This window comes from Bos grunniens, chromosome 2 (genome assembly GCF_055505025.1).
Source record: "Bos grunniens cultivar Pamir isolate PY7600 chromosome 2, Bosgru_T2T1.0, whole genome shotgun sequence".
NCBI classification, from domain to species: domain Eukaryota; kingdom Metazoa; phylum Chordata; class Mammalia; order Artiodactyla; family Bovidae; genus Bos; species Bos grunniens.
The window spans coordinates 58,580,075-58,607,243 of record NC_141166.1 but is presented as its reverse complement, the minus strand read 5'-3'; the positions used below and the strand labels follow the sequence as shown (position 1 = coordinate 58,607,243).

The 27,169-nt window shown below is 39.5% G+C and overlaps 1 pseudogene; it reads left to right on the top strand.

Annotated features, from left to right (window-relative positions):
- Window positions 1-2,217: 2,217 nt before the first annotated feature.
- Window positions 2,218-3,827, top strand: LOC147378131 (suppressor of cytokine signaling 6-like; annotated as a pseudogene).
- The last annotated feature ends 23,342 nt before the right edge of the window (window positions 3,828-27,169 follow it).

The window sequence follows — 27,169 nt, the reverse complement described above, 5'->3', positions numbered from 1 at the left end:
AGTCAGGGATGCCATCCAGCCATCTCATCCTCTGTCATCCCCTTCTCCTCTTGCCCCCAATCCCTCCCAGCATCAGAGTCTTTTCCAATGAGTCAATTCTTTGCATGAGGTGGCCAAAGTACTGGAGTTTCAGTTTTAGCATCATTTCTTCCAAAGAAATCCCAGGGCTGATCTCCTTCAGAATGGACTGGTTGGATCTCCTTGCCGTCCAAGGGACTCTCAAGAGTCTTCACCAACACCACAGTCCAAAAGCATCAATTCCTCGGTGCTCAGCCCTCTTCACAGTCCAACTCTCACATCCATACATGACCCCTGGAAAAACCATAGCCTTGACTAGATGGACCTTTGTTGGCAAAGTAATGTCTCTGCTTTTGAATATGCTATCTAGGTTCCCAAAATAAATTCTTTCACTGTTTCCATTGCTTCCCCATCATTTGCTATGAAGTGATGGGACCAGATGCCATGATCTTAGCTTTCTGAATGTTGAGTTATAAGCCAATTTTTTCACTCTCCTCTTTCACTTTTATCAAGAGGTTCTTTAGTTCTTCACTTTCTGCCATGAGGGTGGTGTCATCCGCTTATCTGAGGTTATTTACGTTTCTTCCGGCAATATAGATTCCAGCTTGTTCTTCATCCACCCCTGTATTTCACAAGATGTATTCTGCATTTAAGTTAAATAAACAGTGTGACAGTATACAGTCTTGACATACTTCTTTCCCAATTTGGAAACAGTTTGTTGTTCCATGTCCAGTTCTAATTCTTGCTTCTTGATCTGCATACAGATTTATCAGGTGGCAGGTACTGTGGTCTGGTATTCCCATCTCTTGAAGTATTTTCCAGAGTTTGTTGTGATCCACACAGTCAAAGGCTTTGACGGTGTCAATAAAACAGAAGTAGATATTTTTCTGCACTCTCTTGCTCTTTCAATGATCCAACAGACTTTGGCAATTTGATCTCTGGTTCCTTTGCCTTTTCTAAACCCAACTTGAACATCTAGAATTTCATGGGTCACTATTGTTGAAGACTGGCTTGGAGAATTTTGAGCATTACTTTGCTAGCATGTGCTGCTAAGTCACTTCAGTTGTGTCTGACTGTGTGACCCCATAGACTGAATCCCACCTGGGATTCTCCAGGCAAGAACACTGGAGTGGGTTGCCATTTCCTTCTCCAATGCTGAGATGAGTGCAATTGTGGGATACTTTGAACATTCTTGTGCATTGCCCTTTTTAGGAATTGGAGTGAAAACTGACCCTTTCCAGCCCTGTGGCCACTGCTGTTTTCCAAATTTGCTGGCCTATTGAGTGCAACACTTTCATAGCATCATCTTTTAGGATTTGAATTAAATCAGCAGATGCCCGCCTGTGCCACTGGCCGAGTAGTGGTTGGGGGGCATCCAGCTCAGCTCCTGGGCTGTGGCTCTTCTGAGGCAGGCAGCCAGGGTGCCCCTCCTGGAGGAAGAGGAGAAGAAGGAGGAAGGTGGTGGGAGGAAGAGTTGTGGAGAGGAGGACAGAGCATGATAGTCAGACTGGTGCTGGGCAAGGAAGCAGAGTGGCTGCCACTGGAACATCACACTTGGAGACTATGTTTGGGGAGCAGTGGCTATTCCATTGTTCTTGGGAACCAAATCTTGAGTAGTAGAGAAGAAGGAACAAAGAAGAGATCACATCTCTGAAGGCCTGGGAGCCAAAGCTATCTGAGCATCAGTAAACCCCTGCAGTAGTCACCATGATGTCCTGAAATCTTCCACCAGATTAATTCCATGTTTCTACCAGAATGAATTATGCAGCAGAATTCTCCCATAGTTTAGATTAAGCAGATCATCTTGCAGAATCAGGGGTGTAGGCGAGTGTCGTGATCTCTGCCTCAGCTTCCTCACTTATACAGAGTGGGTATTACTGTTGTCCCTCCCACCTTTAGCTGCAAGCACCTGTGTAGCTTTATCTGGGCGGCATTTTTAAGGACATCACTTTTATGAACACGTTGAAACCTCGCCACTAACTTGGATGATGGACACCAATACCTTTAAGATTACACGACTGATGAAGATGGACCTGGGATTCAGGTGAGCCAGAACAGTCTGGCTCCAGACAGTGACTTCCAAAGAGGAAATAAAGCTGGAAAAACCCATGGATGTAGCCTTCCCTGCAGCCTACCCAGGTGTTCGAGGATAATATCCCAGAGAGAAATTGAGCCCCTCGGATCAGGTAACTAGTCAGAATGAAGAAAATCAGTCTTAAGACCTTCCGGAAATCTTTCAGCTTGAGTAAGAGAAAAGAAGATGCAGAATTCATGGTCATACAACAGCCAGCACTAGCCAGCAACTTCAGGAAAGAGGAGGCCTTGTTTGGGAGCTGCTATGGGAAGGAGATGGCCGGCTGTGATCTCCACGGCGAAGATGAAATGGGCAAGAAAGGACCCAAGAGCCAGAGCCCCGTGGGCATGCTGAAAAGACCGCTGAGCACCAAGTGGAAGGCCAAGGGCAAGGGCGGCATGGCGTTGGGGAGCTCAGTGGACAAGGACAGGTTCTCATTGTAACCGGCGCCCCTGGTGTTCAAGGACGTGCGGTCGCTGAAGCCCATGCACTCCCCGTCGCTGTGCAGCCATCACTACAGCCCCATGCCCTGGCCGTTGCGCCCCACTTCCTCGGAGGAAATGTGCATCTGGATGGAGTCGCAGGTCAAGGTGCCGGTGCACTTGCCCGACCCGGGTCGGCCCTCAACGGCGTGCACAAGGAATTCAGCGACCTCTGCCAGGCCGGCCCCGCATGGCCAGAGCTGCTGGACTCGCTCGGAGCTCCGGGTCCCCAACCGGGGACCTGTGCCTCTGCCTGGGTAAACACGTGCCTGTCGTCCTTGGACTGGTGGCTCGGGACTACATCCGGTACACTGTGCCTTTGGATGGCTCCTCCCCCAGCCGCCGGGAAGCCCCTTCCCCTACCACCACCATGAGGACTACAAGCATCCGGCCCACGGGGACTTCGCCGTGGCCCCCGAGCTCTTCACCGAGGGGCTGGTGGGCAGTCTGCTGATGGGCACCAGGGGGGTCTTGCTGCAGTGCTTGAGGCGGGCCCACGTGGGCCCTGAACTGCCCCCCCCCACCCCACCGCGCCCAGAGAAACACACACACAGACACACACACACACACACACACCCCACTGCTGCCTCCCCTGCAGACTGATCTGAGCCAAAGGAACTTCGCCAAGCTGACCTGCCCAGACGCCCACCTGGCTGAGAGCATGTGCTGCCACTTGAATTTCGATCCCAACTCAGCCCCCAGGGTGGCCAGGGTATATGACTCAGTGCAAAGCAATAGCCCCTTGGTGGTGACCAGCCTGACGGATGAGCTTAAGAAGCTGGCCAAGCAGGGCTGGTACTGGGGACCCATCACAAGCTGGGAGGCGGAGGGCAAGCTGGTCAACATGCCTGATGGCTCCTTCCTGGTGACGGAGAGCTCTGACGACCACTACCTGCTCAGCATGAGCTGCCACTCCCACCGCAGGACCCTCCACACCAGAATGGAACACTCCAATGGCAGGCTTAGCTTCTATGAACAGCTCGGATTTGGAGGGACACACATCCATCGTGGACCTGATAGAGCACTCCATTAGGGACTCGGAGAACGGGGCTTTCTGATACTCAGGATCGGGCCTGCCAGGCTTCGCCGCCTACCCGGTGAGCCTCACCAACCTCGTGTCGTGCTTCCTGCAGGTGCGCTCACTGCAGTACCTGTGCCGCTTCGTCATCCGCCAGTCCACCTGGATAGACTTGATCCTGAAACTGCCCCTGTCCAACAAAATGAAGGATTACTTACAGGAGAAGCACTACTGAGAGAGGACCGCAACCCAGCATATTGCACTTTAGGAGTAAGAAAGAGAGACTGAGATACAGTTTACAGACTTCATTGCTATCAGAATCTTTTGCTTCCGTACTGTTATTTCAGTTTTATGTGGAAACGAGTATCCAGTTCATTTAGGGGTGGGGAACCGTCCACGAGGTGTCTTAGGTTTATTTTGGTTCTTTAAAAAGGGAAGTCTTGAGGTTTGAGAAAGTGTGAAGTGTTTTCCATAAATATGCAGAATAATCACAATGTGAATGATCAGATTCTCCTTACTCACCCACCCCCAGTCCTTTGCTGCTATCCACTGTGATTTTATGCATTAAAAACACATTTAATGTGTATCCAATCCTGAGTAAAGTTGAATGAAACTTATGGAATGAACCTGTTATGTCTCTCTTTCAATGGACCATCTTCAAAGATAGTGTTGAGTCAGCATAGCCATGTGATTAAGCACAGAGTTTACACCTACACCAAAAATGATTTTTAATTTCATACTCTACAAAGGTTTTTTTAAAATTGTGAACTGACATAACCTGGGGTAATGGAATGCAGGTCTGCTACATATCTTTCTGCCACATTCATTTCTAAATTATGTTTGATGTTTTGTGTTCTTTTGGTTCTGAGAAGTTTGATTTTTCTGTTGACTTCATTTTCATCTTGTGGTTCTTCAGTTTTAATAAGTTGCCTTACATTAAAAAGTTGTAAATAAATGTATACCAGCAATTTAAAAATTGTTGCCTTTTCTGTCATTAAACTCTGGTACATATTGGCATAACATATAAAGACCTATGAAACTAGAACTATTAAATACATTATTAGATGATTTTAGTTTCCTGTGATAAGCAATTTTTTGTTATTTATACTTTCCTCTGATAAAATGTTTTATCTATGATTTCTTTAGCTTAGACAACATTTTCTTGCATGAACTTGATGGAGAAATGCTTTTCATGAATGGGTGAGATGCTCTTGCAACGTTAAAGTCTATAACGTTAAAAAAAAAAAATCTCAACTGGAATTCCATCACCTCCACTAGCTTTGTTCTTAGTGATGCTTCCTAAGGCTCATTTGACTTCATATTCCAGGATGTCTGGCTCTAGGTGAGTCATCACACCATCATGGCTATCTAGGTCATTAAGATCTTTTTTGTACAGTTCTTTTGTGTATTCTTGCCACCTCTTCTTAATATCTTCTGCTTTTGTTAGGTCCCTACCATTTCTGTCCTTTATCGAGCCCATCTTTGCATGAAATGTTCCCTTGGTATCTCTAATTTTCTTGAAGAGATCTCTAGTCTTTCTCATTCTATTGTTTTCCTCTATTTCTTTGCATTGATAACTAAGGAAGGCTTTCATAACCCTCCTTGCTATTCTTTGGAATTCTGCCTTCAGATGCTTATATCTTTCTTTTTTTTCCTTTGCCTTTAGATTCTCTTCTTTTCTTAGCTACTTGTAAGGCCTCTTCAGACTACCTTTTAGCATTTCTTTTCCTCAGGGATGGTCTTGATCACCACCTCCTGTTCAATGTAATGAACCTGTGTCCATAGTTCATCAAGCACTCTATCAGATCTAATCCCTTGAATCTATTTGTCACTTCCACTGTACAATTGTAAGGGATCTGATTTAGGTGATACCTAAATGGTCTAGTGGTTTTCCCTACTTTCTTCAATTTAAGTCTGAATTTGGCAATAAGGAGTTCAGGATCTGAGCCACAGTCAGCTCCCAGTCTTGTTTTTTTTTTTTTTTTGACTGTTTAGAGCTTCTCCATCTTTGGCTGCAAAGAATATAATCAGTCAGATTTTGGTATTGACCATCTGGTGATGTCAATATGTAGAGTCTTTTCTTGTGTTTTTGGAAATGGGTGTTTGCTATGACCAGTGCATTCTCTTGGCAAAACTCTGTTAGCCTTTGCCCTGCTTTATTCTGTATTCCAAGGCCAAATTTGCCTGATACTCCAGGTATCACTTGACTTACTACTTTTACATAACAGTCCCCTATAATGTAAAGGACATCTTTTGGGGGACATTAGTTCTAGAGGGTCTTGTAGATAGATCTTCATAGAACTGTTCAGCTTCTTCAGCATTACTGGTTGGGGCATAGACTTGGATTACTGTGATACTGAATTGTTTGCCTTGGAAATGAACAAAGATCATTCTGTCATTTTTGAAATTGTACCCAAGTACTGCATTTTGGACTGTTTTGTTGACTATGATGGCTATTCCATTTCTTCTAAGGGATTCTTGCCCACAGTAGTAGATATAATGGTCATCTGAGTTAAATTCACCCTTTCCAGTCCATTTTAGTTTTCTGATTCCTAAAATGTCAATGTTCTGTCTTGTCATCTCCTGTTTGGTCACTTCCAATTTACCTTGATTTATGGACCTAACATTCCAGGCTACTATGCAATATTGTTCTTTACAGCATTGGACTTTACTTCCATCACTAGTCACATCCACAGCTGGGCATTGTTTTTGGTTTTGCTCCATCTCTTTATTCTTTCTGGAGTTATTTCTCTTCTCTTCTCCAGTAGCATACCGGGCACCTATCATCCTAGGGAGTTCATATTTCAGTATCATATCTTTTTTCCTTTTCATACTGTTCATGGGGTTCTCAAGGCAAGAATACTGAAGTGGTTTGCCATTCCCTTCTCCAGTTGACCACGTTTTGTCAGACCTCCCACCATGACCTGACCATCTTCAGTGGCCCTACACAGCATGGCTCATAGTTTCATTAAGTAGACAAGGCTGTGGTCCTTGTGATCAGTTTGATTAGTTTTCTGTGATTGTGGTTTTTATTCTGTTTTTATTCTGTCATTTTCTAAAGGATAAGGATAAGAGGCTTATGGAAGCTTCCTGATGGGAAAGAGAGTGGGGGAAACTGTTTCTTCTTCTGATGGGTGGGGCCATGCTCAGTAAATCTTTAGTCCAATTTTCTGTTGATGGGCAGGGCTGTGTTCCCTCCTTATTGTTGACCTGAGGCCAAACTATGGTGGAGGTAATGAAGATACCTGGCAACCTCCTTCAAAAGGTCCTTTGCACTCATTGCAGCACTCAGTGACCCCAACACCGCAGGAGGATGCTGCAGGCCCACGCCTCTGCTGGAGACTCTTGGACACACAGGCAAGTCTGGATCAGTCTCTTGTGGGGTCACGGCTCCTTTCTCCTGGGTACTGGTGTGCACATGATTTTGTTTGTGCCCTCCAAGAGTCTGTTTCCCCAGTCCTGTGTAAGTTCTGGCAGCTCTGTGTTGGGGTTAATGGCGACCTCCTCCAAGAGGGCTTATGCCACACAGAGGTCTGTTGCACCCAGAGCCCCTGACCCTGTGGCAAGCCACTGCTGATGCATTCCTCTGCAGAAGACATTCAAACACTCAAAAGATTGTCTGGCTCAGTCTATGTGGGTGTCTCCTGGTGCATGCAAGGTTTTGTTTGAGCCCTCCAAGCATCTCTCTTGGGTATGGGGTTTGACTCTAAATGCAATTTCGCCCCTCCTACCATCTTGCTGGGGCTTCTCCTTTGCCCCTGGGCATGGGGTATCTTTTTCTTGGTTGGATCCAAAATTCTCCTGTTGATTGTTGTTCAGCAACAAGTTGTAATTTTGGAGTTCTTGCAGGAGAAGATGAGTGCACATCCTTCTACTCCACAAGCTTGGGATATTTGAATGGCATTTAAACAATGCAAACTTTTTAAAATGAACAATAGAGATGAAAACATTCTCTGGGAAATGGGGAGTAATTGAGCTTCTTTGGAATTGAATTCATGGAAGTAGAATAGAAATGTATAAGCTAAGACAGATAAGGCATTTTGAAACTACATTGTGGAAGTTTTGATTTGAGTGCCAGTAACTTTGCACTTACTTCTTTAGTTAATGATGATCTTGTGTATACTTTTCAAAGAGAAGGTAGGCTAATCTAGTGTGTATTAGAAATCAGCCTCTAGATGGTAGAATGAGGAATGGAGAGGTAAGAGTTTGGGGAAAGGAAAAGAGATGGAGAGATTTTAATCAATCATGAAGAGTATCCAAAGCAAAAGTGTTACAGTGGAGAAAGAATGGATATGAAGAATATGAAGAATAGTTTAGAAAGCTGGTTCATTCATTCACTTTAAAAAACTGTGATAAATATTAGGGATAAGATGTGACTTTCCTTCATTGCAAAAGAAGCTAAAAATATGAAGAGCAAAAAGCATGGAAATGAACAAAATATATCAATATTGTGACACTGTCACAAGAGTTGGGAGTAGAAAGAGATATTGACAATTAACCAAAGACTTGGTTTATATATCTTGATATGTAATACTGAAGAATCTGAATTTATTCTGAGGTTTATGAGAGACAAATAAAGGTTTAAGTGTAAAATGACTTAATCAGATTTGTGTTTTAGTATGAGTTTTTAGTATGACTCAGACAGTAAAGAATCTGCAATGAGGGGGACCTGGGTTCAATCCCTGGGTTGACAAGATCCCTGGAGATGCAAATGGCAACCCACTCCAGTATTCTTACCTGGAGAATTCCATGGACAGAGGAGATTGGCAGGCTACAGTCCATGGGGTTGCAAAGATTTGGACACAACTGAACAACTAACACTCAACAACTTGGCATGGTTTCCCTGAAAGTAGCAAGGGGTTATATTTGCAGCAGTAATGACACATATCTTAAACTTATCTTTTTTTAAGTTAAAGAGAGTATGTCAGCCTATGCATACAAATTTTATAACCCTATATTACCACAATTATATCCTGAAAATTAATAAACTTTGTTTTGTCAGATACAATTTGTCACTTTCCAAGAGGTTTGCCAACAAGTAAACTAGGTTCTTTGCCATCTGCCTCTGCAGAGACTGAACCCTGTATGCTGCAGCTGTTGACATTCCAACACCGCCTGCAGGAGTTCAGAATGGAGTGAGGCACTCTGTGCTCAAGGGAATCTGGTGGGACAGGTCTTTAGATGGGTGTTTTCAGAAAAAGATTTTATGGTATCAATGGTTTCATCTCTTCTTATCTAGAAAAGCACTAAATCCTTTCATGGTGGCATCAGATCCTGTGACTAGCAGAAAACGTTTTGTAAAATGAGTGCTTAATGGTCTGGAAGATCCACTGGAGAAGGAAATGGCAACCCACTCCAGTATTCTTGCCTGGAAAATCCCATGGACAGAGAAGCCTGATGGGCTACGGTACATGGGATCACTAAGAGTTGGACAGGACTGAGAGATTAACACTTTCTTTTCACTTTCAATGGTATTGAACTCCACCTTCACCAAAACCTTATATATTGACCTTCCTCCCACTGACTCTTTGAAGCAGTCTCTCAGAGCTATCTGAGGTGCTGTGTCTCAGGCTGCAGTCCTCACTTTGCCCCAAATAGGGGCAAAGTGACTTGTGACTTTGTCACAAGTCACAAAGTTACCTTGTGACTCTCAAGTTGTACATCTTTTTTAGTTGACAGTCCTTATTGATAGTTTACATCTAAATATTGAATCTATTTTTGTAAAACAATAATTTTGAATTTGACCAATAAAATCTGACCATAAAAATATTTTCTACACATTACAAAATATTTTTCCCTAAACAGGATGAAGAAGATTGTACCACTGCTATGCAGACTTCCTGCTCAGGAGAAGCAAAATGTCAGTGAACACTAGATTCCACTTTTGATGGAAGTACATTAAAAGGAGAGTAAAAAGTGACCCACACAGTTACTTAGTCATGTTTAAACATCCACATTATATTTCATTAACAATGAATTCATAGGTGTTAATAAATTTGCATTTGAATTGTTTATACTTAAAAAGCTGTATGACCTTGGATAAATGGGAAAATTTTTCTTGTTGGAATTTCTTCCGGTGTGAAATAATGAAGTGGTCCATTCTTAATATGACTCAATTAATTATCAAAGTTGAAGAAGTTGAAGTCATATATTTGAGTGTTATAGAATCAACATGTATGCTTGATTGGTTCAAATATATTGTGCATATGCTTTTAATTGTTTAATCATTAAAAAAAAATCAACTACACATCCTTTACCAGTAATCTTAAATTACCTTATTAAAAAAAAAAAAAAAAGAACACCCTGAAGTGTAATAGAATAGACATCGCATTTCTTTCAACTCCTCTTACAAATTACCCTTATAACTCAGCTCTTTTCTGATACTAATTGGCATTACAGAGTTTACAATTTTAACATGGATTGATAGACCAATCCCACAGTCAAAATGAAAGTATGAAAATACTTTATTTAAAATCTATTGCTCTTCATGAAGTAGCATGCCTAATAAAATAAACTGATTTTATGCAATAAAAATAATGTTTATCAGTGCCTTGAAAAGGATTAGGAAAAGCAAGCCATACTAAAAGTTAGAATCTTACATGGAACAACTGACTAGTTCAAAATTGGAAAAAGAGTAGGAAAAGGCTCCATATTATCACACTGTTTATTTAACTTATATATGCAGATGATACCACTCCAATGGCAGAAAGTGAAGATGAACTAAAGAACTTGATGAGGGTGAAAGAAGACAGTGAAAAAATTTGCTTAAAACTCAACATTCAGAAAATGAAGATCATGGCATCTGGTCCCATTACTTCATGGCAAATAGATGGGGAAAAATTAGAAACAGTGAGAGACTTTATTTTTGGTGGCTCCAAAATCACTGCAGATGGTGACTTCAGCCAGGAAATTAAAAGATGCTTGCTCCTTGGAAGAAAATTTATGACCAACCTAGACAGCATATTAAAAAGCAGAGACATTACTTTGCCAATAAAGTTCCATCTGGTCAAAGCTATGGTTTTTCCAGAGGTCATGTATGGATGTGAGAGATGGATCATAAAGAAAGCTGAGTGTCGAATAATTGATGCTTTTGAACTGTGGTGTTGGAGAAAACTCTTCAGAGTCCCTTGCACTTCAAGGAGATCCAACCAGTCAATCCTAAAGGAAATCAGCCCTGAATATTCACTGGAAAGACTGATGCTGAAACTGAAGCACAAATACTTTGGTCACCAGATGAGATGAATTGACTCATTGGAAAAGACCTGGATGGATTGCATCACCAACTCAATGAACTTAAGTTTGATCAAGCTTCAGGAGTTGGTGATGGACAGGGAATCCTGCCCATGGCCTGCAGCAGTCCACGGGGTCATAGAGAGTCAGACACGACTGAGCAACTGAACTGAACTGAAAATCACTGTGGACAGTAACTGCAGCAATGAAATTAAAAGATGCTTTCTTCTTGGAAGGAAATCTATGACAAATCTAATGTATTAAAAAGCAAGAACTTCACTTTGCTGGCAAAGATCCTTATAGTCAAAGCTATGGTTTTTCCAGTAATCATGTTCTGTTGTGAAAGCTGGACCTAAAGAAGGCTGAGTACCAAACAATCCATTCTTTTGAATTGTGGTGTTGGAGAAGACTCATGAGTGTCTCTTGAACAGCAAGGGCATCAATCAAATCAGTCATTCTTAAAGAAAATCAATCCAAAATATTCACTGGAAGGACTGATACTAAAGCTGAAGCTCCAATAATTTGGCCACCTGATGTGAAGAGTCAACCATTTGGAAAAGACCCTGATGCTTGAAAGATTGAAGGCAAATGGAGAGGAAGGCATCAGAGGGTGAAATGGTTAGATAGCATCACTGACTCAATGGATATGAATTGAGGCAACACCAGGAAATAATGAAGGACAGGGAAGCCTGGCATGTTGCAGTCCATTGGGTCACAAAGATCTGGACACGACTGAGCAACAGAACAGCAGTTGATCATTTCAGGATTCAATATGCTTAATAAGAACACCATGAGACTCAAAAATAGGACATATAATTTTAAGGAAGTCCTTTTTCTCAAAAGTGTAGACAGTACATTTGGAATTGAAGTTTAGATTGAAGGCTGAATTTGAGTTTTATAAAATAAACACCAATGTTCATTCACCTTTTTCTACTAAACCCAGTTCCTATGGGAATCAGCAACTTGAATAAGTTCACAGGAAAATGAAGCAAAGTTGTTTTGGCTAATGGTTTGTAAAAGAAGTAAATGCAGGGGCTCATCTGAAGCTTAGCTGTGTCAATTATGTAGGTGAATAGGTAACAGGCTATCTTTCAAAACACTATAAATGGTATGAGTGGACTAAGAAAAGAAAACTGGACTCCAGATGCTGGGTGATTTGCCAAGATTTTGATCAGAAGCACACACTTGCCAATTGGAATTTAGCATGGATGTGTGGTATTTACATAATAAAATTTAAGTATTAATTTTATTCCTTGAGGTAAAAAGAAAATAATGCAAACAAAACATATAAATGAAATAATTACATGGACATAATTAAATAGGGTTTAATATACTTTTCTTTAACATTGTATTCTCAAAAACAGCAAATGGATTGTCAAAAGGATTCAAAAGAAACAAATTCTAACAAATTCTTCACGTATCACATTTTTTACCAAAAGTGCTAAATTCTACTTTGACTAATTATGTATGAACTAAATACTTCAGTTCTAATAATAGACATTCTTGCTTAATATTTTGAAAGGCAACAAAACAAAGAGTCCAAAGATTTTGTATCAGCTCTGCCAAGTATTAGATCTTTGATTGGAGGTAATCTGTTTAACCATTTTTGGTCAGCATTTTCTCATCTGTATAATGGGAAGTCAGTGAAATACTTATTAGAAATCAGCTTAAGGATAAATGTCTCCCTTAACTGAAATAAATTTATTCATTTACAAAAGGTGACTTGAGTTTTATAACAAAAGTCATCAAAAGATCACTGGTGTGGCATCAAAAACTGAAAGTTCAAATTGGTTATGACGACAAGCTAAATGACCTTGGGCAAATCCCTAAGTTGACTTATGGTCTCAGACCTCTTCTAATGTTTAATGTTTCTCAGTTCATAGTCAGTGACAATAAAAGCCCTCTCCCTCTATGGCACACAAAAAGTCTTACTCAAAAGAGGAAAGACTATTTCCCAAAGAGAGCACTCAGTGTGAAGTTGTATGATTTTGGTTGGTCTATATCAAGTCACCATAAAGGATTTTAAAAGAAACATTCATTTGAGTTATAAAAATTTCTTCAAAATGTAATTAAACTTCCCCACAAAACACACTTTGTGCACTATTATACAAGAAAGTCACCATCTTGCAATAATTTTTGGATGTTTAAGTTTCTAAATATTTCAAGGTGCGCTCAGTTTTCAATGACTTCCCTTGTGGCTCAGCTGGTAAAGAATCTGCCTGCAATGTGGGGACTTGGGTTCAATCCCTGGGTTGGGAAGATCTTCTGGAGAAGGGAAAGGCTACTCACTCCAGTATTCTGGCCTGGACTGTATAGTCCATGGGGTCGCAAAGAGTCAGACCTGACTGAGCAACTTTCACTTTCACTTTCAGTTTTGAATAAATGTGCTCATACCTTGTAATCCTTTATTTCTTGTTTGATCATGAAAAAAAAGTCTCTATAAGATAGCTGGATACATGAGATATTTGCATAAAAATTGCTATTACTATCTCAGGGTTAGAGTTTAGGGTTCCCACACTAACTGCAGCTGTCCTGTTAATCCACCTTTCACAAACCACCAGTCCTGGTTGCCAAGAGGTAGTTTAAGAAATGCTACAGCAAGTGTGCACTTTTGATTCCCAGTTGGAGATTCATTAATGAACCCTTCTGCTTTCCAGCAAAGCATGTACCTGAGTCCTCTCTAGCTAAAATAAAGTAAATAAATGAACGAATAATAAATATTTACATAATGAACAATCTTGCCTCCTAAGAACAGAAAAATGCTCATTCATCCTGCTTAATCTCTGACTTTATTTACTCTGCAGATACAATTGTGTGTCCAACAGCGACCAGAGGTTTTGCTGAGACAGTGTTCTAGAAAACACTCACTTGTGAGACATAAGTGCAATTAAACATCATCCAGAGAAAAATATGTCAAATTTAATAAAATATGAAAATTTATACCATTATAGGCACGACCTTACTCAAAACTATTGATTTATAAATAAGTAAAACTTAGAACTGTCATATCTTTTTTCCCTTTTCATATTGTTCATGAGGTTCCTAAGGCAAGAAGGTCAAGAAGCAATACTTGGAACTAGACATGGAACAACAGACTGGTTCAAAACTTAAAAGGAGTACATCAAGGCTGTGTAATATCATCCTGCTTATTTAACTTCTATGCAGAGTACATCATGTGAAATCCAAGACTGGATAAAGCACAAATTGGAATCATGACTGACCTCAGATATGCAGATGACAACACCCTTATGGCAGAAAGTGAAGAAGAACTGAAGAGCCTCCTGATGAGAAAAATGAAAAGCTGACTTAAAACTCAAAATTCAAAAAACTATTATGATATTCAGTTCCATAACTTCATGGCAAATACATGGGGAAACAGTGGAAGGAGTGAGAGACTTTATATTCTTGGGCTCCAAAATCACTACAGATGGTGAAGTCAGCCATGAAAGTAAAACACGCTTGTTCCTTGAAAGAAAAGCCATGATCAGCCTCAGTTCAGTTCAGTTCAGTCGCTCAGTGGCATCCAACTCTTTGCGACACCATGAATCGCAGTATGCCTGGCCTCCCTGTCCATCGCCAACTCCCAGAGTTCACTCAGACTCACCTCCATCGAGTCAGTGATGCCATCCAGCCATCTCATCCTCTGTCGTCCACTTCTCCTCCTGCCCCAAATCCCTCCCAGCATCAGAGTCTTTTCCAATGAGTCAACTCTTCGCATGAAGTGGCCAAAGTACTGGAGTTTCAGCTTTAGCATCATTCCTTCCAAAGAAATCCCAGGGCTGATCTCCTTCAGAATTGACTGCTTGGATCTGCTTGCAGTCCAAGGGACTCTCAAGAGTCTTCTCCAACATCACAGTTCAAAAGCATCAATTCTTCAGCGCTCAGCCTTCTTCACAGTCCAACCCTCACATCCATACATGACCACAGGAAAAACCATAGCCTTGACTAGACAAACCTTTGTTGGCAAAGTAATGTCTCTGCTTTTGAATATGCTATCCAGGTTGGTCATAACTTTCCTTCCAAGGAGTAAGCATCTTTTAATTTCATGGCTGCAGTCACCATCTGCAGCGATTTTGGGGCCCAGAAAAATAAAGTCTGACACTGTTTCCACTGTTTCCCTGTCTATTTCCCATGAAGTGATGGGACCGGATGCCATGGTCTTCGTTTTCTGAATGTTGAGCTTTAAGCCAACTTTTTCACTCTCCACTTTCACTTTCATCAAGAGGCTTTTTAGTTCCTCTTCGCTTTCTGCCATAAGGGTGGTGTCATCTGCATATCTGAGGTTATTGATATTTCTCCCAGCAATCTTGATTCCAGCTTGTGCTTCATCCAGTCCAGCGTTTCTCATGATGTACTCTGCATATAAGTTAAATAAGCAGGGTGACAATATACAGCCTTGACGTACTCCTTTTCCTATTTGGAAGCAGTCTGTTGTTCCATGTCCAGTTCTAACTGTTGCTTCCTGACCTGCATACAGATTTCTCAGGAGGTCAGGTGGTCTGGTATTCCCATCTCTTGAAGAATGTTCCACCGTTTATTGTGATCCACACAGTCAAAGGCTTTGGCATAGTCAATAAAGCAGAAATAGATGTTTTTCTGGAACTCTCTTGCTTTTTCCATGATCCAGTGGATGTTGGCAATTTGATCCCTGCATCCTCTGCCTTTTCTAAAACCAGCTTGAACATCTGGAAGTTCACAGTTCACATATTGCTGAAGCCTGACTTGGAGAATTTTGAGCATTACTTTACCAGTGTGTGAGATGAGTGCAATCATGTGGTAGTTTGAGCATTCTTTGGCATTGCCTTTCTTTGGGATTGGAATGAAAACTGACCTTTTCCAGTCCTGTGGCCACTGCTGAGTTTTCCAAATTTGCTGGCATATTGAGTGCAGCACTTTCACAGCATCATCTTTCAGGATTTGGAATAGCTCAACTGGAATTCCATCACCTCCACTAGCTTTGTTCGTAGTGATGCTTTCTAAGGCCCACTTGACTTCACATTCCAGGGTGTCTGGCTCTAGGTCAGTGATCACACCATCATGATTATCTGGGTCGTGAAGATCTTTTTTGTACAGTTCTTCTGTGTATTCTTGCCACCTCTTCTTGATATCTTCTGCTTCTGCTAGGTCCATACCATTTCTGTCCTTTATCGAGCCCATCTTTGCATGAAATGTTCCCTTGGTATCTCTGATTTTCTTGAAGAGATCTCTAGTCTTTCCCATTCTGTTGTTTTCCTCTATTTCTTTGCATGGATCGCTGAGGAAGGCTTTCTTATCTCTTCTTGCTATTCTTTGGAACTCTGCATTCAGATGCTTATATCTTTCCCTTTCTCCTTTGCTTTTCGCTTCTCTTCTTTTCACAGCTATTTGTAAGGCCTCCCCAGACAGTCATTTTGCTTTTTTGCATTTATTTTCCATGGGAATGGTCTTGATCCCTGTCTCCTGTACAATGTCACGAACCTCATTCCATAGTTCATTAGGCACTCTATCTATCAGATCTAGGCCCTTAAATCTATTTCTCACCCCCACTGTATAATCATAAGGGATTTGATTTAGGTCATACCTGAATGGTCTAGTGGTTTTCCCTACTTTCTTCAATTTCAGTCTGAATTTGGCAATAAGGAGTTCATGGTCTGAGCCACAGTCAGTTTCTCCATCTTTGGCTGCAAAGAATAGAATCAATCTGATTTCAGTGTTGACCATCTGGTGATGTCCACGTACAGAGTCTTCTCTTGTGTTGTTGGAAGAGGGTGTTTGTTATGACCAGTGCATTTTCTTGGCAAAACTCTATTAGTCCTTGCCCTGCTTCATTCCGTATTCTAAGGCCAAATTTGCCTGTTACTCCAGATGTTTCTTGACTTCCTACTTTTGCATTCCAGTCCCTATAATGAAAAGGACATCTTTTGTGGGTGTTAGTTCTAAAAGGTCTTGTAGGTCTTCATAGAACCGTTCAACTTCAGCTTCTTCAGTGTTACTGGTTGATCAGCCTAGATAGCATATTAAAAGTATAGACATTACTTTGCCAACAAAGGTCTGTATAATCGAGTCTATGGTTTTTCTAGTAATCACATGTGGATGCAAGAATTGAACCATAAAAAAGGCTGAGCATTGAAGAATTGATGCTCTTGAACTGTGGTGTTTGACAAGACTCCTGAGAGTCCCTTGGACAGCAAGGAGAGCCAACCAGTCAATCCTAAAGGAAATCAGTCCTTAATACTCATTGGAAGGACTGATGCTGAAACTGAAACTCCAAAACTTTGGCCACCGACACAAAGAATTGACTCACTGAAAAAGACCCTGATGCTGGGAAAGATTGAAGGCAGGAGTAGATGCAGATGACAGAGGATGAGATGGTTGGATTGCATCACCTACTTGATGAACATGAGTTTGAGTAAGCTCCAGGAATTGCCCTTGATGGACAAGGAAGCCTGGCCTGCTGCAGATCATGGGATCACAAAGAGTCCAACATGACTGAATGACTGAACTGAACTGACCCCTTCAGTGGAGGATTGCATAATATTCATTTCTATCTCCCAAATAACCAACAACCTAGAATATAGAAGAACAGATTTTGCAAACTGTGGGTAATCCATTGGTGAGCTGTAAAATTCTTTTGATGAATCCTGACTAGCAGACAGATTAAGGAAAAGAGAAAAAAAAAAAAAAGAGGAAGAAAGAAGAAATAGATTGATAGATAGGGATAGTAGAGCATAAGTCAGAATGTCAGAAAGTCAACATGCTCTCAATACCATAGTCTTCAGCTTTTTCTTCCTCTTCAGAGGACAAATGATATAGATTGACTTATCCTTTCAAAATATGTATGTTGAAAACCTGCACAAGATGATGGTATTAGAAGGTGGGAACTTTACAGGTGATTAGATCATGGGGGCATTTCCCTCTTGAAAAGGATTGGTGCTCTTATAAAGAAAGTGGAGTTGCTCAGTCCTGTCTGACTCTTTGAGACCCCATGGACTGTAGCCTGCCAGGCTCCTCCATCCATGGAATTTTCAAGGAAAGAATATTGGAGTGGGTTGCTATTTCCTTCTCCAGGGTATCTTCCAAACCCAGGGATCAGACCCAGGTCTCCTGCATTGCAGGAAGATTCTTTACCATCTGAGCCACCAAGGAAGTACATTCTTATAAAAGAGATCTCTTGATCTGTTCTACCATGTGAAGACACTGTAAGAAAACATCATGTATGAACCAGAAAGTGGACTCTCACTAGATGCTGAGTCTACATAAATGCTTGCTGTTCATAAGTAACCCAGTTTATGAATTTTTTTTTTTCTGGTAATACCAGCCTGAATGGACTAAGAAAAAGATGAGTCATTACATGATTCCCCTAGGCATTCTTCTGTTCCACCTGACAAGCACAAAAGTAGTTTTAGTCCAGTGGATTGGCTAGTCTGGCAGAGCTAAAATAACTGGGTTCATGGATCTGGTACTTTGTTGAAGATGACTATAAAGGATTCAGCTGGAACTGTTGACTAGACAGCCTACATATAGGTTTTCTAGTACAACAGTTTGGGAATAGATAAAGATATTTCAAGTTAAACAAAAACTGAGAGAGTTTATTTTTAGCAGACATGCCTTGTAAGAAATGCTATAAGATGTTCTTGAAGCTGAAAGCAAGTGACACTGGGTGGTAAGTTGAATGTACACACCAAAAAAAAAAGCACTGAAAAAGACAATTATGTAATCATGAAGAAGCAAAAATACATAATTATTCTTCTTCCTATGAACTAATTTTACAAAAAAATAAAGCAATATGTATATAATATTATTGATGTGCTTGTAATATATGTAAATGTCACGTATTTAATAATAACAGCACAAAGTTGATGGGTAGGAAGAAAGTTGTCTTGAAAGAAAGAATTAGCTCTATATGGTTAATCAAATACACAGGAACAAATAGAAAGAAGCAAAAATGATAAATAAAGAATTTATATTATAATAACCTCCAAAAACATTTATTTGCTCCTTTTTCTTTTTTTCATTTTAAATAGATATAAAATTATGGACTGTAATAATTATAAAATTGGTCCTATCCACATGTAATAATAACTCAGAAATGAGAGGAACATAGGGATATATGAGTAACATTTCTCTAACTCACTAAAATTTTCAGTAAAACCTCAATTTTGATAAGCTAAAATATTTAAGGTAACCCTTACAGCAATAAGTAAAATAAAAAACTTTTAAAAGAGCAAACATTAATAATGGAATTAAAATACTACACTAGCAAACATTCATTTACTACAAAAGAAGGCAAGAAAGGAGATTTGTTGTTCAGTCACTCAGTCATATCCTACACTTTGTGACCCCATGGACTGCAGCACACCAGACTTCCCTGTCTTTCACCATCTCCTGGAGCTTGCTCAGACTCATGTCCATTGAGTCAGTGATGCCATCCAACCATCTCACCCTCTGTCGTTTCCTTCTCTTCCTGTCTTCTATCTTTCCCAGTGTTAGGGTTTTTTCCAATGAGTTGGCTCTTCACCTCAAGTGGCCAAAATATTGGAGCTTCAGCTTATACAAAGAAATAAAAAGCATTCATGTACTAGAGGAAAGTAAAGTAAAAAGATAAAGGCAGGAATAAATCAAATCGTATCAATTAAACATTGACGATGAATTACTTAAGCAATGCAATAAAAAAGCAGGGAAGTGGGAGACAAATCTCTGGCCAGTGACTGGACTAAGTAGAGTTCATTTTCACTGTGGCATGAGCCAAAGCTGGCTCCAGGATGGCTGGGAAGTCTGACAGGGAAAGTGGATATGAGGGGCTCCCCAATTTTTAGCTTACCCACCTTCAGTGATACAACCCCTGGCCAGCATGCTGGTTGAATCCTGGGTCTGAGGGAGCAGACAATTACTATTCTCTCCCCTGTCATGATGCCCTCCTTTGTGGGGACTGTTCTGTAAGAGTGGTCCTCAGCAAGAGGGTGCCCATCATAAATAACAACAGCAAAAATGCAGAGAAGGTAAGACTGAAAAAAATATGATCCAGTTGTATGCTATCTACAGGGAAAATATTAGATTCAATGATACAACTAGGTTAAAACTGAAAACATAGAAAAAAGATATGTAAAACACAACTGTGAGAATGTTGGAAGTGGTCACATTAATATCATAAAAAATTGACTTTAGGGCAGAAAGAAATTACTAGATTTAAAGATGGGTATTTTACAATAATAAAAGAAACAAATCATGAGGAAGACATAACAATTATAAATATTTTTGCCTGTTACTCCAAGTATTTCTTGACTTCCTACTTTTGCATTCCAGAGGCAGATGATATACCCACTGAGCTATGAGGGAAGCCCCTTGTAATGAAAAGGGCATCTTTTTTTGGTGTTAGTTCTAGAAGGTCTTTTCAGTCTTCATAGAACTGTTCAACTTCAGCTTCTTCAGCATTACTGGTCGGGGCATAGACTTGGATTACCGTGATATTGAATGGTTTGCCTTGGAAACAAACAGAGATCATTCTGTCATTTTTGAGATTGCATCCAAGTACTGTATTTTGGACTGTTGCTGACTATGATGGCTACTCCAATTCTTCTAAGGGATTCTTGCCCACAGTAGTAGATATAATGGTCATCTGAGTTAAATTCACCCATTCCAGTCCATTTTAGTTCACTGATTCCTAAAATGTCAATGTTCACTCTTGCCATCTCCTGTTGACCACTTCCAATTTGCCTTCATTCATGGACCTAACATTCATGTTCCTATGCAGTGTTGTTCTTTACAGCATCAGACTTAACTTCCATCCCCAGTCACATCCACAACTGGGTGTTGTTTTGCCATGATGGAGGTAATGAAGATAATGGTGACCTCCTTCAAAAGGTCCCGTGCAGGCACTGCAGCACTCATATCACATGCTAGCAAAGTAATGCTCAAAATTCTCCAAGCCAGGCTTCAACAGTATGTGAACCGTGAACTTCCAGCTGTTTAAGCTGGATTTAGAAAAGGCAGAAGAACAAGAAATCAAATTGCCAACATCTGTTGGATCATGAAAAAAGCAAGAGAGTCCCAGATAAGCATCTACTTCTGCTTTATTGATTGCGCCAAAGCCTTTCACTGCGTGGATCACAACAAACTCTGGAAAATTCTTAAAGAGATGGGAATACCAGACCACCTGACCTGCCTCCTGAGAAATCTTTATGCAGATCAAGAAGCAAGAGATAGAACTGGACATGGAACAATAGACTGGTACCAAATTGGGAAAGGAGTATGTCAAGACTGTATACAGTCACCCTGCTTATTTAACTTACATGCAGAGAACATCATGAGAAATGCCAGGCTGCATGAAGCACAAGCTGGAATCAAGGATTGCTGGGAGAAATATCAATAACCTCAGATATGCAGATGACACCATACTTATGGCAAAAAGTGAAGAACTAAGTAGTCTCTTCATGAAACTGAAAGATGAAAGTGAAAAGTTGGCTTAAAACTCAACATTCAGAAAATGAAGATCATGGGATCTTGTCCCATCACATCATGGCAAATAGGGAAAAATGGAAACAGTGGTAGATTTTATTTTTTATGGCTCCAAAATCACTGCAGATGGTGACTGCAGCCAGGAAATTAAAAGATACTTGCTCCATGGAAGAAAAGTTATGACCAACCTAGAGAGCATATTCAAAAGCAGAGACATTACTTTGCCAACAAAGGTCCATCTATTCAAGGCTATGGTTTTTCCTGTGGTCATGTATGGATGTGAGGGTTAGACTGTGAAGAAGGCTGAGTGCTGAAGAATTGATACTTTTGAACTGTGGTGTTGGAGAAGACTCTTGCGAGTCCCTTGGACAGCAAGGAGATCTAACCAGTCAATCTTAAAGGAGATAAGTCCTGAATATTCATTGTAAGGACTGATGCTGAAACTCCAATACTTTGGCCACCTGATGCAAAGAACTGACTCATTTGAAAAGACCCTGATGTTGGGAATGATTGAAGGTGGGAAGAGAAGGGGATGACAGAGGATGAGATGGCTTGATGGCATCACTGACTCAATGGACATGAGTTTGAGTAAGCTCTGGGCATTAGTGATGGACAGCAAAACCCGGTGTACTGCAGTCCATGGGGTCACAAAGAGTCAGACATGACTGAGTGACTGAACTGAGCTGAACTCTACCACCTAACAAAAGAGCCCAAAATACATGAAGCAAAACTAAAAATTTAATGAAGAAACAAACAATTCAGCAACAATAGTTCAAAACTTTAATAACTCACATACAGCAATGCATTGAATAACTAGACAGGAGTTCACAAGAAAGTAAAACATAAGAAAACTTCAAAAATACTTGAAAAATAAAAGAAGATATTTGCATGTTATATATCTTGTATCACATTCGTATTTAGAAAATATAAACAAATACTTAGAATTTAATAAAGGAATATAATTTTAAAATGGGCGAAGTATCTGAATAGATATTTTTCCACAGAAGATATACAAACGGCCATAAGCACATGGAATTTATTCAACATCATTAGTCATTAGGAAAATACAAAGCAAAGTCTCAAGAAGATACTATTCACAGCCAGTAGGAGGTAAGTAAAAAAGAAACAATAATAAGTGCTGCAAAGGAAGCAGAAAATTTAATAATTCATACACTTGTGATGGGAATGTTAAACAGGGCAGTTGCTTTGAAGCACAGTTTTATAGTTCCTCTAAGTGTTTAACAAAAAGTTGACATGTAATCCCAAAATTTCACTCCTAGGTATACAGTAAAGCTAAATGAACACATATCTCCACACAAAATTTTACACAGATTTTTTTAGTTCTATTTATAATAGCCAAAATGTGTCAATAATTCAAACATCTATCAATTGAGAAATAAGTGCATACAGTGTTTCATATCTGTGTAATGAAACATTCTTTGACATAACAGAATGTGCTCTGATATATAATATGGCATATATGAATTTTTGTAAACATTATGCTAGATTAAAGAAACTGGTCACACAAAAACATTCTATCTCCAATTTATAGTAAATATCCAGAACAGACAAATACATAGACAGCTGAAATAGATTAGTGATTGCCAAATTATCGTGAAAGGGACCAGGTAAAGCGTGAAATGTCAACAATAAGGGGGATCACGTTTTGAAAAAGTAGTTTTTCTTGAAGAAGAATAATCTAAGCAGAAAAGCTGAAGGTATGCTACCATTCTCTATTTCCATACATATTTGGAGCAATATTCTTCATTTTTAAAAGAGAATAAGTAACATTCCTTATTACATATGAGTAATAGAGAATATTTTGAATACTCTTTGCTCACTTACAACAAAGAACTACAGAATGTATTCTCTTAAGAAGCAGTCTAGCAAGGAGTCTCTGCTGCAAGTGACAAAGCTGCTACAGCTGATATCTGTATAGAGAATTGTAAAGCCATTGGCTTTCCCCGATTTTTGTAATTCACATAAACTGGTCTCTTAGGTATACCAAATTTAAAAACTAACTTCTGCCACTCAGCTCAATTGAAAAAATTTTAATTAAAAAGAATATACCTTTTTATAAAAATTGTAAATATATTCTTGAGAAAATATTTTATAAGCATTCAACACCTCCCTTTCTTCCATTTTCCTTTAAACTTACAAATACCATCTCAAATTTATTTTCATGACTTCACAAGACAAGTGAAATGAAATGAGAAAATGATTTTTCAATCTTACTGAGAAATGTGTACTAAAACAAGTTAATTGCAAAGCCAAGAAAATTACTGTAATTTTATTTGATTGCTAACTAATGATAGAATGTGTTTCATAACTTAAAGAAATATAAATATATGATTATTTTCCTTCAATAGTAAATGAAGGAAGATGGGTACAGAATGGCCAAAAATTATTTGTTATTTTTTTACTTTACAATATTGTATTGGTTTTGCCATACATCAACATGAATCTGCCACAGGTATACACGTGGTCGATTTCAATATTTGAAAACACCTTAGTGAATTTTAGGATAGCTTGGTCTATATATATATATATATGTTTAGCCTCCTCTTTTAATTTTCTACTTTCTGTAGATAAATTTTCATGAAGGCTACTGTCAGAGGGGATTATCAAAGCAGCAGACTGGCATGGGTACTCCACAATTTGATGATCAGGGATACTGACAGTGTGGACCAACAGAGGTAAGTCCACAATCATTTTGTTTGTTTGTTTGTTTTGTTTTGCTTTGTATTTATGCTTCTACTAATAAAAAGGATAAGAATATGCCATGTGTTAAATGACATTAAAAAAAATAAAGACTTATTTGCAGCTCCGCTACACTGACCCAAAGAATATTCCAGATATTGTTTCACTCACTGTCTTATCCACAATGAAACTTTACAGTAGTTTTCTTTCTTTCTTTCTTTTAATTTTTTTACTCTTCTTATGTTGCCAAGTATCTTATTGATCAAATAGTTGCACTAGTCAGAGATATATTGAACTAATTCTATAAATTTATTCTATTTCTATAAAAAAAATATAGTTTATGAGATGTTCCCAAACATTACCATATAGAACATCTTTTAAGATACAGTCCTCATACATATGACTTATATCAATAAATTTTCTCTATCTTAATATATTCATATGTTAAATTAATTCTATATTGATTAATAAGCCTCACTATTACATATTTACAGTTTCCCATAAAAAAAAGGCAGTTGTCCAAAATTTTACTTAAACAACTCTATTTAAGCTGAAAATGTCACTAATACAGTTCCCTGAAGAAGTACCTTGGTCAGAAATTGGTACAAGTTCTCATTTCAGGTAACGAGATATCTAAGAAGAGGTCATTTAATTATACACCAGAGATATCGAAACTCATTTTAATGATCACAATAAGCTTTCCTCTAGGATCTTTCAGAGTCTTAGCTCTAAAATTAAATGATAATAATAACAAGAATAATAACTCACTTATTATGTGTCAAACACCATTTCAAAAACCTGCTGTTGCTGCTGCTGCTACTAAGTCGCTTCAGTCGTGTCCGACTCTGTGCGACTCCATAGACAGCAGCCCACCAGGCTCCCCCTTCCCTGGGATCCTCCAGGCAAGAACACTGGAGTGGGTTGCCATTTCATTCTCCAATACATGAAAGCGAAAAGTGAAAGTGAAGTCGTTCAGTCGTGTCCGACCCTCAGCGACCCTTTGGACTGCAGCCTTCCAGGCTCCTCCGTCCATGGGATTTTCCAGGCAAGAGTACTGGAGAGGGGTGCCATTGCCTTCTCCGTTCAAGAACCCGAGACCATCTTATTTAATCCTCATGATGTCTCTCAGAGAGAAGTGATGATATCATACATTTTTCACTGAGAGACTGAGGCTTAGGTATGTGAAGAAGATTATTCATGGTAGAGTGCAGCAGACTCATGCCAATATCCAGTTTTTCATCCACTGCACTATTCAGAGAATGAAATCTCATCTAACTTTAGAGGCCCCTGAGATTTACAGAGATATCACCCAATGGTGGCACCTTAGAGACTGTGACAAACTGTGCAAGAAGAAGATGACATTTGGGATGAGGCCCTTTCACTCATACTTATAATCAATGACTGCACAGGGTTCTTTCCACTTAGACCAGCTCCCCTAAGACGTCATCTAGGAGTCTTCACTTCTCACATGTGAACTCTGTGAACTTGAAGAAACCATATGGCCCTGAGAAGGCAGAAGCAAAGAGCACCTGTCAATCATCCCTGCTATTGCTATTCTTTCATATCAAGAACCCACAGAGAAATTTATCATTCTATTGTAATTTGGGGAATCCTTGTAATACCTGGTCAATGTATTCTCTTAATTCATGGCAAGGCAATGTCACTGGAATGCCAGAGCTTGAAAGAGTGACATGTTGGAAAGAAGACACTATAGAATAAACCTGTGATTTAATGGAAGTCACATATTACAATGTCTGTAAAGAATATTCAGTAGTGGAAAGAACATGAACCATTTGAGAACAGGACTTTAACTGTTTGATCACACACCAGACTCATGATCATGGGAAATTATCTGAGCCTCGGTTTCCTCATCTGCACAATAGGGATTATAATAATAATGCTACACCCAAGCTTGTTAAGAGTGTGACATGACTTAATGGAAGAAATGAAAGTGAAATTGCTAGTCTCTTAGTTCAGTTGTATCTGACTCTTTGCAACCCCAGGGACTGTAGCTTGCTTCCAGGAGCCTCTGTACATGAAATCAAGAATACTGGAGTAAGAAATCAAGAATATTGGAGTAAGTTACATGTCCATCTCCAGGAGATCTTCCCCACCCAGGGATTGAATCTGGGTCTCCTGCACTGCAGGCAGATTCTTTACCATCTGAGTTACCAGGGAAACCCAGTACATAGTGCATGACTAAGATGCTCTGCTTATATTAGATTTATTCTATCCCATTCACCCATAATATGCATAAATATGTTAATATCCTTTGGAGAATAAGGCTTATGCATATGGATTGAGATCCATTATTCAAAAGACAGGTATAATAATGAAGTGATGTAGAAAGGCTTAGTATTAGAAAGGTCTTGAATAGAGTTTCTGTGTCCTGTCTCTTATATGTTACAAGGCCCTTTATTCACTGTAACAAAATTTATGATTCTTTGTTGCATATATTATTCCTATCAAGGCTCTATTTTCATAAGGTTCCAAGATAATAAATGCAAATGTTTCAATAATGCCTGCTACATGTTATTCTAGTAGTTCAGTTAGGCTCTCTACAAATGCTGGTTATTTTAATTAACTATCTCAAGAATACAGAAAATAGAATTATTGTAGGTTGATAGAAGCAGAAATGGATTTATACTAGAAATAAGACAAACTAAGCATTGAAGGATTTTAAGCATTTTTCCTGATACAGAAGAATAAAGTAATGTTGGTAAGAGGAAAAGCCTGTAAAAATGTTCATACTAGTCAGGATTCTCTGGAGACACAGAACCAACAGGCTAGATGGATACATAGATAGATACAAAGATAGACAGACAGAGAGATAAATAGATAGAGATTCTGCAGAATTAGAGCTTATATAATTATGGAGGTTGAAAAGCCCCACACTCTGTGTTTGGCAAAATGGAGATATAAGCCTCATTCTGTAGTTCTTATCTGAGTCCATACTCATAACGACCAGGGGAACTGGTGTTATAAATTTCTGTCTGAAAACTGGGATGCTCAAAGTATGAGAAGAGCCAATTTTTTATTTCAAGTACAAAGCCTGGAAGAGACTATATCTTAGCTCAAACAGTCCAGCAGAAGGTGTTCTTTCCTAATCAGCTTTTCTGTTCTTTTCAGGTCTTTGACTGGATGCAAACCAAATCCATCAGAGAAGACAATCTGCTTTACTCACTTTGCCAATTCAAATATGAATCTCCTTTG